The following is a 16754-nucleotide window of genomic DNA, read 5'->3' on the forward strand; positions in this document are numbered from 1 at the left end:
CCCTCACAGAAAGGACTGCCACACCCCCTACTGGGACTCTGGCAGACAGGATTGAACTGAAAGGGGGCTTGGTGCATTTCTTAGACACTCTTTGAAGTCACCCCCACTTCAAAGGCACAACTTAGTATAAAACAGGGCCTCTGCCCTACCTCATCAGACACTTGCTGGAGAAGAAACCTGAACCAGAAACTACATCCTGCCAAGAAGAACTGCCTGGCTGCTCAAAGGACTCACCTGTCTGCTTTTCTACAAAGGACTGCTGCCTTGCTGTTGGCCTGCTGCCTTGCTGAACTGCCTGGCTGCTCAAAGGACTCACCTGTCTGCTTTTCTACAAAGGACTGCTGCCTTGCTGTTGGCCTGCTGCCTTGCTGAACTCTTGTCTGGCTGTAAAAGTGCTCTCCAAGGGCTTGGATAGAGCTTGCCTCCTGTTCCCTGAAGTCTCAGGACCAAAAAGACTTCTCTCTTCCTCTTGGACGCTCCGTGCGCCGAACTTTTCGACGCACAGCTTGTTCCGGGGCAAGAAAAACGCCGCACACCGACGCTGATCGACGCGACGCCTTCGGGACGACCGAAACTTTGACGCACAGCCTCGCAAGGACAACGCCGCCTGACTTCCTGGGAGAAATCGACGCGACGCCTGCCGTGAGATCGAAACTTTGACGCACGGCCTCGCAAGGACAACACCGCCCGACTTCCCAGGAGAAATTGACGCAACGCCTGCCGTGAGATCAAAACTTTGACGCACGGCCTTGCAAGGACAACGCCGCCCGACTCCGCAGGAGAAATCGACGCGACGCCTGCCGTGAGATCGAAACTTCGACGCGCAGCCCCGCAGAACGACGCGCAGCCGGAAAACAAGCAGGAAAATCCACGCACAGACCCGGGACATCTGGTACTCCCCGCAAACCACAGTAAGAGACTGTCCGCGCGCCGGAAAACGACGCACGACTCCCCGCGTGGAAAATAACGACGCAAGTCCGTGTGTGCTGAGGAGAAATCGACGCACACCCCAGTTTTCCACGTACCTCTTCTCCTGTGGCCCTCTGAGGAGATTTTCCACCAGAAACCAAGTACTTTGTGTTTGAAAGAGACTTTGTTTACTTTCTAAAGACTTAAGACACTTTATATCACTTTTCAGTGATATCTTTACAAATTCGTATTGCAACTTTGATCGTTTTGACCTGAAGATACCCAGATAAATATTATATATTTTTCTAAACACTGTGTGGTGTATTTTTGTGGTGTTATGCTATGGTGTTGTATGATTTATTGCACAAATGCTTTACACATTGCCTTTAAGCCTGACTGCTCGTGCCAAGCTACCGGAGGGTGAGCACAGGCTGATTTTGGATTGTGTGTGACTTACCCTGACTAGGGTGAGGGTTCTTGCTTGGACAGAGGGCAACCTGACTGCCAACCAAAAACCCCATTTCTAACACCCTTCCTCTAAGCTCTCCTCTCTAAAGTCCAATCGTCTTCGGGTCTTTCGGGGCTCCACCCCTCTGGCCCCTCACCTACCATAAACTCACCAGTCTGATACCGTTTGGGGCATACCATCCGCCTTGTCACTCCACCTGTTGCTGGGCCACGGCGCTGCTCCCAGGAAAGGTGACGCCGATGGGCGCACCGCCCTGTTCATTCCACCTTCCCTGAAGTGCGTCGTTGACCTCACTGTCTGAAATCCATGCTGCTGGTGACGCCATCTGGCTGCCCACACTAGGGCCCGCCTTCTTTTCCTCCCAGCTCGCGGAGCTGCAAACTGCCCCCCTAGGTAATCGCCACTTGTCCCTGCCTCCACCTGCAGAAAAGGTCCAATGTGCTGGATTGAGAGGCAGCCCCCACGCAGAGCACTACCACCCCACTCCGCCCACCCCCTGCTATGCACATCCTCATCCTCCTGCTGATACTGCCTTCCTGGAGCAACTAACCCTGCGGCCATTAATGAATGCTCCAGCTGGCCATAAACTCATCCCGGCGGCTTGAACTGCATAGGGGGAGACACACCACCCAGACTTGCAGCTTCACCCACATCATCCCACACCCCCCCTCACTGTCTGACTCACTCCATACCAGCATCATAGGCCACTTTCTACAAAATGATACCCGTCAATCCGCCTCCTCCTCTCTAACCTGCCTTAACTCCAAAGCACCCTTCCCTGCCCTCCCCATTTCATCGTCATTAACTTCCTGCAGACTCTCCTCCTTATCAATGACTCCTCGGCACAAAACTTGTGGGGCTGCCCTCACCAACGGGGCCCCAGCAGGCTTCCTCAACCGCTTTTTCCCCAGTCCAGACGGCGCCTGGGGAGCGAAACTGACACCACCCTCGGGCATTGCAGGCACCGCCTTCACTTCCTCTGACACGGGCTGGGCAGCGCTTCGCACTCACAGGAATGCGCTGCACACAGCCTTGCCTGCCCGCGTACCCTGAGGCATGCCCGACTCACCTTTTAGGGGCCCAGCCCTTGCTGCCGTCTGCGCCGCACATTTTTTACACCTAGCCTAGCTAGGTGAACTGGCAAAAGGTCCAACACCCGCTCTCTGTACCATGCGTGCCGCCCCTCCCCCGCCCCGCCCTCCCTTTCTTACCTGGATGACTCGGACCCTCACCCGGCGCGGGGGTGAACATGCACAAACAGCCACTGCAACGCTGGCTGCAGATTTTCTCACAGGGCGCACTGGAGGACGGACCTCCAAACAAACAGGGCCATGCGCCCGGCCTCCTCCAAAAGCAGGAGCGCCTGCTGCACCTTTTCCACCGCCATGACGAACGCTACTGAAGCACACCGACACCCGGTAAGGGACGCAATGAAAATGCGTGTCTACTTGAATCTAGGTGCCACAACAACGCTTGTTTGATTTTATTTATATGTATTATTATTATTCTTTTTTTTTTTATTTCAAGCTCAACCACGAGACAAACAACACCGAAACCGTCACCTACTGCCCAGACCAAACCACCAAAAACTGCAGAAAAACCTCAGTCTGCCCTCTCTACCGGCCACTGTGTCACCTGCTGACAAAATGGTGGGCGGCACAAAATGTTGCCCTATAAATATCTCTCCCGTCTCCCAGCCAAAGGAGCCCAAACATAGCCCACGCTGCCCTGGGCTGTACCCCCCTCCCCAAATAATCCCGGGGGGAGACCTCGCCTGCTCGGCAGTCTCCCCAGGGCCTCATTTAGCTAGTGAGGAAAATTAAGTGTGAATGGTTGATAGCACATGAACAAGCATTTGCAATGCAATGGGTCTCGCATTTGCTTGAGTTAGAGCTATTAGTATTGTAAACTTTTAACTGGACTTATCTTGCCACATAAATTGAAAATGAAAAGTAAATCAATTTCACATAAGTGAGACGACCAGGGCCAGATGGGGAACATCTAGTTGTTAGCCATATTTATCTTTTTCAATAGCTGCTACAACAAACCAGAATGTGATACGCCTGGAGAACAAGACCTGATCCAGAGTGAGTAATGCTGGCGCTCGAGTCTCTAGGTGTGGGAAGGTTACAGAAATAGAAGAAATAGGCAGCCCTAAATTCAGAAAACTTGATGTGTGGTGTAGTCTGCCAACTGGCACCTTCGGTGTTTTTTTAGATTCCAATGTTGTTTTTGTTACATACTTATACAGCTTCAAAGTACAGAACACTAATGCATCATCTTGAATCTGTGTATATACATACATATATATAAATCAACACACACATGTATAGGCATACATTCACAAAGCTACACAAAAAAAATGAGACAGGCCAGATATAAAAGTGAGAGTAAAGTCTTTAGTCCTTCTTTATGTCTGACCCATCCCGTTTTTTTCTCCTCAATATCTGGTCACCCTACTCTGGAAGATGCTGAGGTACCAAGAGTATAATGAGCTCCTTTTGTTGGCCTAACTCCACGGTAACTGCAAAGTACCGTGGATGTTCCCAGGCAGCTCTGGCCACCCCTGGGAAGGTGCAGAAAGGTGAGGTTCTAGGGTGAGCAGCTCAGGTCACACAGCAGTAACACACCAAGTCCAGTCAGTGGTTGGCAAATCTGAGGTACTCGAGGTAGCAGGCAGCCATAAGTGCCGCGGTATGCCTGTCATTGGCACCTTGAGGCCAATTGGTGTCATGATGATGGTGACTTATAAAACTGGAGTATGGCATGCCCTCACGTGCGGGGGAGCTCAAGCAGTCTTTCATGGCAAGAAACAGGTTTGGGGCCTAGTAGCAGTAGGTATACGTTGGTGGAACAGAGACACCCACTGATGTGTCGCAGTTTGTCATCTGGGAAGGTCCACGTTGGAGCAGGCAGACATTAAAAGTCAGAAGCTAGTCAAGGACGTAGAAAACATCAGTTAGTGCAGCACGTGCAGTGACAGTGAGCCAACAGGTTGTACATGGTCCCCGCACCACAGTTATGGCTGCCTCTTACAACCCAACCAACCCAACCAACTGTGAAGCTGAAGCATTTCCTTGCTTTTATTGGGTCCTATGGCACCCTTGCCACCCTTGTGAAGGTACTGAAGCCAGTGAGAGTATTGCATTGGCTGAGGTTCTGCAAGTAGCAGACACTGGTGCAGCACCAGCAACCAGCGGCTAGTCGCAATACCTCTCTGACTGACCTCTATGGAGCAGCTTGACAGTGCATCAGCAATGCGATCCAGTTCCAGTGTACGCTACGGATGAGTTCTCGAGAAATCAATGTACTAGCTAAACTCAGATGCTCACGTGTTCTTCTGTTGTCCTTCACCTGCAAAAAGAGGAATGCCATTTTGTGTGCCTTAATGACAACCATCCACTGAGCTGTCACGTGCAAAATAATGGGGATGTACAACGAAGTCAGCGCCTCTGCTGGCTGATGTGCCTAGGGTAAATCTGTCCAATATTAGGCCAGTGAATCGGAACGAACGGCACTGGGGTTCATAGCTTCCAGTTGCTGTGGCACCAGTGGCCCAGAGGCCTGAAGAGTAATTTCCTTCTTTTCACTAGTGCCCATGATGACACACTGGCTATGCTACTGGTTGGCACAGTAGTCACACAACAGGTGCTCCACCCTTTGGCCTTTCAGAGCCACCGGCCCACCATGGAATCCGATTGCCTGCAGACCAGCCTTGCTGTGCACACACCAGGCATACAGCTCCATGCCCGGCATTGCACCTTCCTCAATTGAACACCTACACTTGGCACTCACCTTGTGTCTGTAGAGCACACCTGCCTTCTGCCACCCATGCTTGCCCTCAACAGGGCACGCTCACAGAGCCAGGAGGGAGGAATGCCTGGAATCCGCTCGGGATGCTGAGCTTCCCTGTCAAGCAATGTCCAGCTCCTCCATCCCCAGCCAAGAGGCACTGTCAAAGTAATAGGTCTGTCTCTCCTGTCTGAAGCTGCTAATCCACATGTCCTGTGTGGCTGCGCTCCGACATCACTAGTGCGACCACATACAGAGACGGCTGAACCCCTCTAGTTGTCAAAACCACTGTCTGATGCCACCCCTGGTCTCCTGCTCTATTACTGCCTATACATTTTAATTATTTTATATGTTACTCCCAAGCAATTAAAATGAGCCGATTTAAAGCACTACGCCATGAGCATGAGTGTGAAGGAGCATACAAAAGGAAACAGTAGTTCCCTTGCAGTAAAACGTATCGGCAGTTGTGCAATTATCCATGAAACAGGGTCAATGTCATGTAAAGCGCTTGACTACTGCCCAACGAGACAGCGCTGTGTAGGAAATAAAAATAAAAAGTAGTCCAAAAGCCATGTGGAAAACATGGAGCCTCGTTTGTTTTCAGTAGTTTACCAGCACTCTCAAGGAGGGCTAAATGCTGGAAAAGGCATGACCAAGGCATGCCTTTCACAAATTAAATCAAGCGTTCTTTAAAAGACAAGCCCACGAACCAACCAAAATGATGAGCGTGCGGTGGGCGTGGTTAAAAGCCAACAGAAAGATTACAACAGTGGCCGGAGCACTTGCGGGCTCAAACCTAAAAATTATCCCTTGATGCAATTTGAAAATGCCTGGCTGGGATTCATTAAAGTTGTATCAAGTTATGGCACTCTATCAATCCAGGCAATGTTGGGTAAAGGTGATTTGAGACAGTAATAGGCCTAACTAGCTACTGGAAAATCAACTGTACTGCGAAGGTTGGATAACTAAAACTCAAAGGGGCATACTTATAAGCCCCTTGCACCACACCAGCGTAATTATTTTTGCTAATGTGGAATGAAGGAGGCAATTACCCCATGCATTGCACCTCTTTGTAAACTCTTGCACCACATTATGCCTGCTCCAGGCATAATGTATGCAAGAGGGGCATTCCCATGCAGGGCAGCCCAAACAAATGCTACAGTGAAATTTTCTTCACTGCGCCACTTTTGGCGTCATTTTAAATGCCTGCTCAGGGCAGGCGTTAAAATGAAGCACCCATAATCTGATGAAAAATAAAACAATAATTGACTATTATTATTTTTTTTCATCTGCTGGCTTAGCCAGCAGTGCAGGGAGGGATAGGGCTGGTTTACGGGAGGTGGGCGGCGGAGGAGAGAGCGAACCTAAGTACGCATGTGTGTTTGGCTGGCCGTCTCAGGCCGGCTAAACTCTCATGCACACTTAGTTTTCTCTAGCCTGGCTGTGTTGAACAGCCAGGCTGGAGAAATTGCACAGACCCCAGGGCTGTGTTTGAGGGGCAGTCCGAGCTGCTCAGACCCATGCTGGTGCTGCTTTCATGCTATATTAATTCTATGTTTAGCTTGAAAGCAGCGCCAGGATTTCTGGGGAGCCTGTGCTAGTGTCCCAGCAAATGCTGGGACATCAACCATCAGGAAAAGAGAAGTGAGGCGGCACGAGTTGATGGGAATGGCAGGAAAGGTAAGTTTCATTTTTTAAATTTGTTTTATTATTTCCCTTGTCCTCGTCGTCCACCCACCCCCCTTGACATTTGCAGCAGCCGCAGTTGCCAAGGTGTCCTCTGGTGCCGTTTCTCGGTCAGGCCTGATTCATGATCCACCAGAATTAGCTGTCTAGATTGGCAGAGGTGGGGATTCCCTAGCCTTCAAGGTTGCCACTAGAAAGCACCGGCATCCCCCTAAAGAAGATGATAGACTTTGGAGGACACTCCTCCTCCAGCCGTGGCCAGCCCAATTCAAGATGGCCACCGCCATGATTATGGTGAATCTTATAGCCCACAGAGAAGGTCGGAATTGTGACTGGAACTGAGAGGGCACTTGGGCCTGATTGAGAAGAGATCCTGAAGAGCATCTGGGGAAGTGCTTGTGGTTGGGCTCAGTGCTGGCCTCCTGCGCAATGACCCAGAAGCTGGATCTACTCCAGGATACACCACAGTATCCCTGTAGTTGAGCAGGAGGTGAGCAACTTCATGGCTGAGACCTGGGTCTGGTACTGGGAGTCAGAGGCCCTGAGAGACGTCTGTAATGTGGCCCCTTAGTGGATCCCATGAGTGCATTAAGACATGACCCACATCCGGCATTGCATCCCCGAAGGTAGGCCACCACCTTATTGAGTTGAACCCCCGGCCTAGAGAGGGGTAGACCCGGGAGAGCCTTTTAGGCTTGGGTGGACTTTAGCGCAACGGCTAGAAGGCCTTGCCCGTTCTGTGGAGCTGGGAGAGAGGGGGAGTGATGCCTGGTGATTGCTCCAGAAAGCACCTTTAGGTGCCCTGGAATTTGTGGGTACCCTTAGGTGAGGCTCTGTATTCTTTATTGCCTGTGTGGAAAGGCACTGCACCTCATTGTGATCCCCAACTCCTGTTGGTGCTGTGAACCCCCCCATCCGCTGTACTCCTCTGAACTCAGCTGCCTGATGGTGAAGTCCTGTGGAGGGTCTTGGGGGGGCACTACTTCTGCAAGCCAGAGACCACAGCTAATGGTCAATATGCCAGACAAAGGAGGAGAGAGGAAGACTCACACTACATCCCCTTCGGCTGATGTCCATTATGGAAATGTCTCCTTCACATAAGGGGATATACAGCAGATTATTGCTGCGTTCAGGGCAGAGATGGGCTTGCTATGCCTGAACTTTGTCAAGTCACTCACTGAACTAGACCATGATGTGCAAAACCTAGACAGGAGGCTAGGATCACCTTGAGGTGCCTACAGCAGAAAAGGCACATGAACATGATAAACTGAATGCACGCATAGATGAGCTCGAAAAAAGATAAAGTGGAGAATGAGGAAAAAAACCTCCTGTAGAAACAATATATGCATTAGGGGCATCCCAGACACTGTAACTGACCAAGGTCTCTCATAATATATTCAGGACTTGTTAAAGTCTCTTTTGCCAGGACCCAACAACATTACAATCTAACTTCATCAAACACATAGGCTCTTCAATGCATACCAAAGCAGAAACACTAGCTCTATAACCAACCCACAAAAGTCCATAGGGACAAAGTCCAGGGAGAGAGACCGCCTTCTGGCTCTATGGAGTTTGCCCTAGAGTAGTAGAAGGTAGGATGTTTGCTCCTTTTTTTGTTCTCTTTGTCTCCCTTGTCATACTGATAACCCACAATAGCATGAATGGTGTCTCACATGGGGGGACTCTCAGTATTTTAACGTTCTACTGGGCCAGATTTACAAGGCCCTAGAGCCTCCTTGCACCACTCTGGTGTAATTAGTTTTTACGCTAAAGTGCCTCAAGGAGGCAATTTTCGCCGTATCATATTTACAAAGTTATGCAATGCATGCATTGTACCATTTTGTGACCCCTCGCACCACATTATGCCTACTTCAGACATAATATATGCATGGGGGACGTACAGTCTTTAGGAGGCTTGCAAAAATGGCACAGTGAAATCAACACAATAACCAACCAAAGTGCCACCGTAGCATAAAAAATTCTGCTGTCACTATTGGCCTAACAACCGTCATGGTGCACCGTATTATAAATACAGTGCACACATGGTGTCATTAGGTGGGGTAGGGGCGACGCAAGCAAACTGGCGCAACAGTACTGATGCACCAGTTTCTTGTAAATCTGGCCCTACTGTGTGTTATGTTTGCAACTTTTTTTTTCTTTTTTCTGCAGGCCTGTACACTGACTCAGCTGCTGGTCCTTCTTCTATTTTTTTTTATTAGTACCCGAATTTCTGTGTTCCAGGTAATTTATTTAAGACAGCTGCGACTGAGGCGCCCGTCTGGTTCATTTATCAGGACCGGCGTAAATATCCGTGCCGGTTCCACATCTACTCCAACGGTCGCTCGGACCACATTATTCTGCACTTCGGACATCTATACTTTTGGTTCTTTGTCTCACTGGTAAGAAGTTTTCTCTCTCTTCACTACGGTGGTATGTCGCTCCACCCTTCGATGCGTTTCCAACTGAATGTTTTACTCGATTGATTCCATATAGTGTTTTATAAACATATTGTTTGGCGTATGAACCCCGTTTATTATATACATTTGACAATGGCGTTTTGGATATTTTTTCATCTTATTCTGGCTTACATATTTTAGTTATGAAGAGATTGAGGCCCGTATTTATACTTTTTTTAGCGCCGCATTTGCGCCGCTTTTTGACGCAAAACGGCGCAAACCTACAAAATACAATGGCATTTTGCAAGTTTGCGCCGTTTTTGCGTCAGAAAACGACGCAAATGCGGCGCAAAAAAAGTATAAATACGGCCCTGAGTTTTTGATTTTCTAGCTACTGGCTTATTACACTTTTTGGCTTTACCCTTTACTTGCTAATTGGTAACACGTGTTTCGCATATGTATTTTCGTTTCTTTGGGTCTATGTGCGGAATTGGGCACCTTTGGAGCCCGTTTTTCCGAATAAACTTAGGGTCTTATTTATACTTTTTGGTGCAAAACTGCACTAACGCAGTTTTGCACCAAAAAGTTTTGCACCGGCTTGCACCATTTTTTAGCACCAGCTGGGCACCATATTTATGGAATGGTGCAAGCCGGTGCAAAGGGTAGGCTAGAGTTTTAAAAAATGACTTTAGTCGGGTGGGGCTGGCAGTATAGAAGAAGAGGGTTTAGCACCAAAAAATGGCAGTGAAGTCATACAGATACTTTACAAGAATAACCCTACTCACACTGTTGTAGCCAGGCCAACATTGTCCCAGTGCTATGGTAGGAGTAATCTGTATGGAGAGGGAGCTGTAGTTTGGGACTAATCACATCTGTCAGTGTTTCATGTGTAGTTTGCAGACTGTAATAGTTCATGAAAAGTTTGTAAACTCAAAATAATGACAAAATGACAAATGCACAATGAGTGCCTAAATTGGTACTGTGAAGAGAGGAAATATGTACAGAGCAGGGGCTCTGACTATGCCTTCCTATCAGTGCTTGCTGAGCATGGCCAATGACCATGTGAAATGGGCACTATAGAGAGAGGTATGGGGTGGAAGGTGTGGCCTACGACTATGCCCTGATTGGAATACATCAAGCCATAGACTTGGCATAGAGGGCACAGAAGAGACACAATTGAGTGCAGGGAATGCTTGGCACTGAGCGCCCACTCTCCACAGCCAACAGCTGAAAAGATTGGGCTCCAATGAGAGACCAGTTAGAGCAGGGCACAGCTGAAAAATCACAACCTGCAGCAAGTGCCAAAGATCACACCCCACACATAGTGACCACTGCACATGATCAAAGATATGACAAGATCATTATAAAAGTAAACATATTAGAATAAACAGAGAAAACGGGAAGTATTGGGTCTTTTCTCAGGGGCTGAAATAATGTGTGTATTAAAAATATAGAAATTGTCATAAAATCTTCAGTTGAAGAGACATTGTATTTATGATCTAAATTTGCAAATTAGTGATGGGAATAAATTGGCCCCATGCACAGATGATGTCCTCCCACAAAACTCCACAAATGGAATTGCAAATGGCCACTTCTTTACAGGTGTCATCACTTTTCAAAGCATGATTGGCATCATTTTTTTACATCACTTATGGCATCACAGAAGGTTTTCTTTACACCAAACCAAGCTCATCATTTCCAGTAAATCACTGCCATCAACACCATTACTCATCCTCACTCATTTAAACAGCTCATATCATAAGTTTCTGACCAACCCACCACATACATAACCTCTCGCATTAACTAACACAGTGATCATCACACCTTTCAGTTGGACTTCATATAATAGTCAAACCTGATATTCAACAGGATTTACAATCAGACTCAAAGCTTTGAAATCATCCAATCCTAACTGATTGGAAGGACCTATAACAGGAAACAAAAGTTAACATTCATTCACCTCCCTCATCTTCTCAGCACCAGATCAGGAAGCCAGGGACGGACAAACCATTTATGAGTTTATCTTTAATTATGAGACAGATAGCCTTTCAATTACAGAAAGAATATTTGCCATGGACTGCAAAAAGCATCCTAATCAAGACAGGGCCAGAGGTCAAATCCAAGCAAGAATCAAGTCACTTACCAAGAAACATGTGACTGTTATGTAGCTAAAGGCAATGCAAGTCTTGTGCTAGGATAAGTGTCTTAACTTCAAAGTTAGTTGTAATGTCTTTTTAATATTAAGTTGGGGGAGTCATTGTTTTAAACAAGTGAAATATTTAATAGAACGTCTATTGACATTAAAGTTGGCATTGTTGGAAAATGGCCCTCTCTGAAGGGTCATCCCAAACCTTTTGCCCTCTTCCACCTCTTATCTGAACTGATTTTTTTGGGTTTTAGGACTCTGGGCAATTTACTACTGCTGAATAGTGCCAAAGGGCAAGTGCTCTCTGCTTAAATTGCATTGGTGATTGGTTCCTCCATGATTGGCACATTTGATTTACTAGTAAGTCCCTCGTAAAGTGCACTAAGTGTCCCCAAGGCATGTAAATCAAATGCTACTAATTGGCCTGCAGCACTGATTGTGCCACCCACATGAATGGCCCTATAAACATACCTCAGGCCTGCCACAGCAGTGTCTTGTGTGCAGTTTTAAACTGCCAGTTCGACCTGGCAAGTACATCCACTTGCCAGGCCCAAACCTTCCCTTTTACTACATGTATATCACTCCTAAGGTAGGCGCAAGGCAGCCCCATGGGCAGGGTGTGGTGTTTTTAAAGGATAGGACATGTACTGGTGTGTTTTACACATCCTGATAGTGAAATTCAGCTAAATTAGTTTTCACTATTGCAAGGCCTAGCTCTCTCGTAGGGTAACATGGGGATTCCCTTGAAATTTCTTTTAATTGCAGTATCCCATATGGAGTAGGTAGAGATATGATATGGAGTTTGGTGTCTCTGAATTCACAATTTAAAAATACATGTTTTGGGTAAGTTGTTTTTTAGATTGTAAGTTGGAAAATGCCACTTTTAGAAAGTGGGCATTTTCTTGCTCAGCCATTCTGAGCCTCTGCCTTGCTGCTGACTACACAGCAGGGTCAGACTGACAGTTGGGCTGTTTGTGAATTCATTCTCGACAGCCACACAAAGGGAGTTGAAGTGTGTCCTGTATATCCTGATGAGTCTTCCTGGGCTAAAGTGGAGGGAGGAGCTGACACTTCACCTGAATAGGGCTGTGCCTGTCCTTACACAAAACAGTTTCCAAAACCCTAGAGTGTTTCTGGGGCCAGGACAGGGAGAGGCAGGGTCTTATGCACTACAAAAACCTTCCTTTGAAGTTTGCCTACTTCAAAGGCAGAAATGAGCATAAGTATTTGTTAGACCTGGCAGCCTTAGGGTGGTCACCCCTAACAAAAGCCTGCCTCCCTCCACTCTTTGGATACTGTTTTTGCTGGTTTTTAGACTCTGCACACTTTACCACTGCTAACCAGTGCTAAAGTGCACATGCTCTCTCCCTTTAAACATGATGGCATTGGCTCATACCCAATTGTATTATTTAATTTACTTATAAGTCCCTAGTAAAGTGCACTATATGTGCCCAGGGCTTGTAGATTAAATTCTACTAGTGGGCCTGCAGCACTAATTGTGCCACCCACCTAAGTAGCTCCTTAACCATGTTTTGAGCCTGCTATCGCAAGGCCTGTGTGTGGAGTTTCACTGCCAATTCGGCTTGGCATTTAACAGTACTTGCCAAGCCTAAACCCCCCCTTGTTCTACATATGTCACCCCTAAGGTATGCCCTAGGTAACCCATAGGGCAGGATGATGTGTAGGCAAAAGGCAGGACATGTACCTGTGTAGTTTACATGTCCTGGTAGTGTAAAACTCCTAAATTTGTTTTTACACTGCTGTGAGGCCTGGTCTCTTCATAGGCTAACATTGGGGCTACTGTCATATACTGTTTGAGTGGTAGCTGTTGCTCTGAAAGGAGTAGAAATGTCATATTTATTATGGCCAGAATGGTGATACAAAATCCTCTTGACTGGTGAAGTTGGATTTAATATTACTATTTTAGAAATGCAACTTTTAGAAAGTGAGCATTTCTCTGCACTTAAATCCTTCTGTGCCTTAAAATCCATGGCTGGCTGTGTTCAGTTGACAAATCCCTTGTGCATTCACTGAGACACACCCCAAACACAGGATACTCAGCCTAACTTGCATACATCTGCATTTTGAATGGGTCTTCCTGGGCTGGGAGGGTAGAGAGCCTGACACTTACATGTCAAAGGACAGTAGCCTGCCTTCACACAAAGGACTGCCACACCCCCTACTGAGACCCTGGCAGATAGGATTGAACTGAAAGGGGACCTTGTGCACTTCAAAGCCACTCTTTGAAGTCTCCCCCACTTCAAAGGCACATTTGGGTATTTAAACAGGGCCTCTGCCCCTACCAACTCAGACACTTCCTGTAGAAGAGAACCTGTACCAGAATATCCAACCTCCCAAGAAGAACTGCCTGGCTGCCCAAAGGACTCACCTGACTGCTTTTTGTGAAGGACTGCTGCCTTGCTGTTTCCCTGCTGCCTTGCTGCTTTCTGGCTGTGCTGAGAAGTGCTGCGAAAATCGACACACAGCCTGCCAGAAACGACGCACAGCCTGCATCGCAGTGAAAAATTCACCACACACCGAACTGGAACGACGCAGCCTGACTTCGCAACGAGAAGATCGACACAGCGTAGCAACTGGAAATTCCACGCACGGCCCACTGGATCAACGCAGAGCCATTCCTCTGCGGTTCTTTGCGGAGACTTTGAACGCAAACCAGGTACCTTGTGCTTGAAAGAGACATTTATTGCTTTTAAAAATACTAAAGACACTTTATATCACTTTAACAGTGATGTCTCAATATATACTTATTGCATTTTAATTGTTTTGACCTGCATCTTATCAGATAAATATTATTTATTTTGTTAAACACTGTGTGGTGTATTTTTGTGGTGCTATACTATGTTATGGTATGATTTATTGCAAACATACTTTACACATTGCCTTCTAAGTTAAGCCTGACTGCCCAGTGCCAAGCTACCAGAGTGTGGGCACAGGATAATTTGGATTGTGTGTGACTTACCCTGACTAGAGTGAGGGTCCTTGCTTGGACAGGGGATAACCTGACTGCCAACCAAAGACCCCATTTCTAACAGTATTGAACTGCTGATCCCACAAATTCAGAACACTTCTGGACTGAATTAATTCTGCCAGGGAGACGAACTGGATGCTTGAGGAGGACCTGCCACTCTGCCTGTTGCTTTGCTGTGATGGCCTGCTGCTGCTACGTCTGCCCCAGGAGTGGAAGGACTAGACTTCACTTTCTCCTTCCTGCTTTCCAAAGTTCTCCAAGAGCTCGAACTGAGCTTGCCTACTGTTGTGAGGTCTCAGGGACATCAAAGACTTCATCTGCCTAGGCTCTTCGGATGAGGATCCTGCCTTGCTAAGTGGTGTCAAATTCAGTTCCTGGTCCATTGGAAGTAGAAGCTGGTAACCAGAGTGAAAAACCACACACTGGAGCGATTGTGCAGAAAAAATCGACTCTGCGCCTGTACCATGGCTGACAAATTGATGCAGCACCTGTCCTGTGGCTGAAAATTTGATGCATCACCTTCAGCGTGGATCCATCATCGCCGTGTGTCTGGATTTCACACACATCGTCCCAAGGTGTCAAATCTTTAACACTAGCACAAATACCCAAAGCTGGGTGCCTGGAAATTGACGCATTGTTCTCCTGCAGGGTAAAGAATCGGTGCATCATCTACCCAGCGGGGAAACAATGAATGGACGGCCTCACTTGTGAGTGAGAAATCAATGCATCACTTGCTTTTCGGATGCATCACCTCTCCTGCAGCTTTATTTTTGATGCATACCAGGTACTTTCTGCTAAAACAACCCATTCATTGACTTAAATGAATTAAGACTCTTTTAATTTTAAAAATTACCCATCCATTGACTTAAGTGAATTAAGACACTTTTCATTTTAAAAAGTGGTATATATACTTGTATATGTTGGATTCTAGTCGTTTTGGTCTTGTTTTGTTTAGATAAATATTGGCTATTTTTGTAATCTGTGCTTTGTATTATCTGCACTGTGTATCTCCCTTACCCTGACTAGAGTGAGGGTCCCTACTTAGACAGAGTGTAAACTGAATGACACCGCATTTCTAACAGTAAGACTGGTTTATACCCAATTGGCATATTTAATTTACCTATAAGTCCCTAATAAAGTGCACTAGATGTATATTAAATGCTACTAGTGGGCCTGCAGCACTGATTGTGCCACTCACATAAGTAGCCCCTTTAACCATGTCTCAGATCTGCCATTGCTAGGCCCTTGCATGCAGTTTCATTGCCACTTCAACTTGGCATTAAAAAGTACTTGCCAAGCCTTAAATTCCCCTTTTCTTACATATACGCCACCCCTAAGGTAGGTCCTAGGTAACACATAGGGCAGGGTGCTAGGTAAGTAAAAGGCAGGACATGTAGTCATAAGTTTTACATGTCCTGGTAGTGAAAAACTCCCAAAGTTGTTTTTCACTACTGCGAAGCCTTCTCCTCTCATAGGTTAGCAATAGAAATTCCCTTTTATGTTTTTGAGTGGTAATTTCTGATCTGAGCGGAATAGACTTGTCATATATTTGGTATGGTTGGAACGGTAGTAAGAAATCCTACTTACTGGTGAAGTTGGATTCTACATTACTATTTCAGAAATGTCACTTTTAGAAAGTAGGCATTTCTCTGCACTTACGGCCATCCATGGCAAATAGCCTATCTCCAACCAACATCTGGTATGTGCTAGTTGACAGCTCTCCTTGTGCATTCCACCCAAACTGCCATAAGCACAAGACTCTCAGCTGCATCTGCATTGATCATCAGCATATAGATGGGTTTCTTTGGGCACGAAGGGTGGAGGGGCTCCCTCTTACAATTTAGAGGCTATTGGCCTGCCATAACACAAAGGACTGATAACCCCCCCACAGGCAGACAGGGCTGGGTTGAAAGTGGAACTTTTGCACTTCAAACCCACTCTTTGGAGTTACCTCCACTTCAAAGGCACTTTTGGGTTTATATATTGGGTCTGTGACTTCACCAAATCAGACACTTCTGGAACTGCAATTGGACTCTGTCAGAGGGACTGCCTGGCTACCCAAAGGACTGCTCTTCTACTGTTTCCCTGCTGCCTGGAAGCCGCTGACCCTTCTGGAAGGACTCTGCCTTCCTACACAAGTGCTCTCCAAGGGCTTGGATTGAGCTTGCCTTCTATTCTGAAGTCTTGGGGTCAACAAAGACTTCACCAAAGAGAAGAAAACCCCAGTGCATTGAAAAATCAATACAGCACCTGCATAAATCGACACAGCTGCCTCACAGCTGGAAAATCGCTGCATCGCCTACTGGATCAATACAGTGCCTTCTCCTTCCTACCAGCGTGTACTGGATTTTCAATGCATGGTCCCTG

The 16754-nt window shown here is 47.0% G+C and overlaps 1 long non-coding RNA gene across 1 annotated transcript in view; it reads left to right on the forward strand.

Moving 5' to 3' along the window:
* The first annotated feature begins 2406 nt into the window (after positions 1–2406).
* Positions 2407–16754, forward strand: part of LOC138288287 (uncharacterized) — a 144542-nt gene continuing 130194 nt past the window's right edge. The window contains exons 1-2 of the long non-coding RNA XR_011202366.1: positions 2407–2796; positions 9098–9255. This is a non-coding gene — a long non-coding RNA (uncharacterized lncRNA). The remainder of the gene's footprint in view (positions 2797–9097; positions 9256–16754) is intronic.

The sequence above is a fragment of the Pleurodeles waltl genome, chromosome 4_1 (genome assembly GCF_031143425.1).
Source record: "Pleurodeles waltl isolate 20211129_DDA chromosome 4_1, aPleWal1.hap1.20221129, whole genome shotgun sequence".
In the NCBI taxonomy this organism is placed as follows: domain Eukaryota; kingdom Metazoa; phylum Chordata; class Amphibia; order Caudata; family Salamandridae; genus Pleurodeles; species Pleurodeles waltl.